Genomic DNA, 4,053 nt, shown 5'->3' with positions numbered 1-4,053 from the left:
AAGGGAGGCAAGATCATCAGTAATATCATTGATGTAAATAAGAAATGAAAGGGGACCCAGCACAGACCCTTGGGGAACTCCAGAGTGAACTATTCGCATTGTCCTTCTATTACTACACGCTGTTTTCGGTTACACAAGTAACTCTCGAACCATAGAAGTAAGGGCGATTGTACACCTAGAGCCTCCAACTTACGCAACAAACCAGCATGCCACACCTTATCAAATGCCTTGCTTATATCTAGGAAGAGAACTCGTACCTCTCTGCCGCCCTCTAAGGCTTCATAAATCTTGTGAGCAAGAAAAATCAGTTGCAAAAACATCAAACCCATTCACCTTCACCAATTCAGAAATCTCATCAAACTTATCATCCCTATTCAAATTTCTAGCATTTAAATGTCCGAATCTGAAAAAAGGTCCTGGATTTAGTTCAACATCATTTGACAAAGCAATTCTCAGAACAATACAGAGAGTAATCCATAAGAAAATTAAAGCGGTGTCCGCGCGGTTCAGCAAACTTAAAACAGCGTATCCGAAAATAATTAAAAAAGCCCAATAGCCGCTCTGAATGCCTCCAAACTAACCTCCATTATCATAAATTACAAGAAAATAAAACCTTACCTCTTGCTGCATGCTTCCATAAAAGAACAAGCAAACACTAAAACGAAAGTATAAATAAGTACAGACAAATATAACACCAAGTTGGTGAATGGAGTTGTACAACTTAGGATGACGACAAAAATCATTCAGAGATTCTGCCTGCCGCAGCTCAGAAGGTGAGCTGTTCCAATGCGCCGCACCGCTATACCTAAAACTGTTTTCAAAAAATTGGTGTCATGGGAGCAGCGAGTTTTTTCACGGAGCCCTTTAGTGCATAATTAGTAACTTCATATCGATTGATAGATGAATCGCTTCTAAATACTCGTGCAAGACCATTTAAGTATTTAAAGACTATAATGGCTTTCTGCTTTTGTCGCTGCGTACCCAAGTTAACCCAACATTCTCAACCCCCAAGATATGGTAAGAAACAGCAGAAAAACGATCTTAAGTAAAAAGTTGATTTTTATTCTGATCAACAATAAATTTGGTTTTTGCCTCTGGTGAAAGCGATCTTCTAATGGCAAATAGGTGCTTCGTTTTCGACTTGGAATGCATCGTTTTCGAATTGGAGTTCGGCATCGTTTTTGAGTTGGGGTTCAGCTTCGCTTTCGACTTAGGGTGCTTACTTCGTTTTCGACCCTTTGGGTGCTTCCTGCTATGTTCTTTGTTTTTGAGTGCTTCGTTTTCGATACTTTCCCTGCCGTAAAGATCTAAGAACAGAATAATTAAGTCTGCTTGTTTAGTTAGATGTGCATGTCTACCGGCAGTAAGGCTCATATCTAAATCTTTTTGTTTTTCTTTTATCTTTACCGGGCGTGAGGTCATTTTCCGTTTATTTGTGATAATGCAGGATTCAAACCAAGGTGATATCACAGAACTAAGAATAGAACGATTTCCACTATATATTCGAAACCGCAAGTGAACAAATCACTTTCCGCAATTTTTCCAAACTGCTGTCGTCTTTTCCCGCTGTAATCTGTGTGTTGTTTAAACGCAGTCTTTTAAATTATTTGCAAGAGGTAAGTTAAGTGCTCCATAGGTTATGAAACGTACGGTTTAGGAACAATCAATTCTATCCGAATATCGCTACTTTGAAACAATGCATTTATGGACAGATTGTTAATCGAGGTTAGGTTGGCTCAAAAGATGCTCTTCTGTTTGCTAAGCTTATCAAAAAAAGTCGTGTCACTATATCTTAGAACTCGATTTAAAGATTTTAAAAAAATGCGTGCGTTTTGATTTCGACTTAATTCATGCTAAATTTTTTAGAGTAGTTTCACACTGTGGTCATAGGTGGTCATGCGGTTGTGTGCTCCGCTATTTTCGTTATTACTTGCTTTTTCCTAAGGCCTGTGGCTTTTCATTATGGCTATTCCGTTTGCAACCAATCTTACGTCTCTTCGGAAGATGTTGTCAGTGACTTTCAAACACGTTTCTGGGCGTATGAAGAAGAAATTACGCTCTCCTACGAACCACGTGGCGGCCATGTTGTTTTTGAAAGGTTAAGACACTCGTGGAGAAGGAGGTTTTATCCGGCTAGGGTCAGCTACTACTCAGATACTTGTGCTACATTTAATTTGGAGTATTTATTGCTCTCTGGCGACATAGAAGCTAATCCTGGACCTCAACATGCAGTTGGGAAAGCTCGGTATCCTAATAAACAATCGCCTAAGTCAATTATCCGCTGTCTCTCTTTAAATGCAAGATCAATTTGCAACAAGCTTTCCACCCCACAAGCTTTCCGCCCAACTGGAAACTGCCATTTAAAGATGGAGAGAATACTAACAACCGAACTGACGAAACTGTCTTAGACGATGATGTTCAAGATATAACTAGAATGACTTCGAAATTAATCTATTCCACTTTGGTCAAACGAATCCAGATTCCTCCGACCGCCCAATCTAAGTTTAACTCCTTATATAATATTTCTGGCATCACAGAAAAATATTTATCAATTACCGGGTCAAGTCACTGTTGACATCAGAACGACAGCTTTTCAATACAAAATCATAAATCGTATTCTCTACACTAATAAAAACTTTTATTACACATAACATGAGAATTTTATTCCATAAAGCTCATTTGTACAAATCTATACGCTTTATTTTCACATGTGAAAATGGCCTATACAGCCAATCAGAATGGCGTACAGCTACTTCACATGTGGAAGTATAACCAATCAACGATAGCGTAAAGGCGTTTCCATGCCAATCACTCGTGCATCTCGTGCATCTCGTGCAAATCGTGCAAATGGTACTTGTTTTTGAATTAAATCAAATTTGCATTTGCTTTTATTGTTAGTGAGTCTTTGTTTTCTAATTCGCGTTCAGAAAACTATTTTAATGAAAATTATCATGTTATGTGTAATAAAAAGTTCACGACATAGAAAGTGCTTCTTACGGGGTTTTATTCACAGCTCGTTGTTTGTGTCAAAAACCCTCACTCGCTCGTTCCTCGCTCGTTCGGGTTTTTGACACCAACAACTCGTGCATAAAACCCCGTACGCCGCACTTTCTATGACGTAAACTATATATATAAAACGAATTTAGTTCCTTCTCCCATGTGCACTTTTTTGTGGAGATCACGAGGAAACTCTTGAGCATCTTCTTGTCAGTTGTGCTTACACTAGAATCTTTTGGCTTTCTGTCATTTCTTGCTTAATTACTTACAATATGAAAATTGACAAGCTTGATGAAGTAACAATTCTCTTTGGTATTTTCGATAACAACCCAGGGAATTGTTTACTAAATCATTTAATCATTCTTGGGAAATACACCATTTATTTATGCCGTTGTAAAAATATCAAGCCGTCTTTACCGTTACTGAAGGCCAAAACAACTGAAACTCGAAAACTAGAATTCTTAATTTCAAAAAAGAATAAAAAAGAATCTATTCATTACAAGAAATGGCAAAACATGTTATCGTAATTTTCCTTTTCTTAATAGTTGAGTATTGGTTACATACAAAAATTTGGTTTTATCAACGGAGTTGATAATGTAAATTGGCCACCGTACAGAGATTCTAAAAGCTAACCCTAAAAGCTTTTAGAATCTCTGTACGGTGGCCAATTTACGTTATCAACTCCGTTGATAAAACCAAATTTTTGTATACTACTTCCCCACCGACTCAGCACCACAGTTTCTTTAGAAACTACCCCTTCATTTATTGCTTACATAGTTATATATGAAGTTGTATTTATACAGATATAAATATATCTGTACATATTACTTCGGTTTACATCATTAACCACACCTTAATTAGATCAAACTGACTGTGAATGTAATGTAATGTTAACTTGTTTTTAGAGTTTAGTAATAAGTGTTTGTAAGTTTAAATTTTAAGTTTTTGTAATTGTAATTACTGTTAGTAATTAAATGTAATTAGGGTAGCGTAAGCAAAAAATTTGAATTAAAAAAAATTATTAAAAAAAAAAAAAATTGCAACAAGCTTGGTGAA

The sequence above is a fragment of the Montipora foliosa genome, chromosome 5, assembly GCF_036669935.1.
Source record: "Montipora foliosa isolate CH-2021 chromosome 5, ASM3666993v2, whole genome shotgun sequence".
Classification (NCBI taxonomy): domain Eukaryota; kingdom Metazoa; phylum Cnidaria; class Anthozoa; order Scleractinia; family Acroporidae; genus Montipora; species Montipora foliosa.
This window is presented reverse-complemented; position numbering follows the sequence as displayed.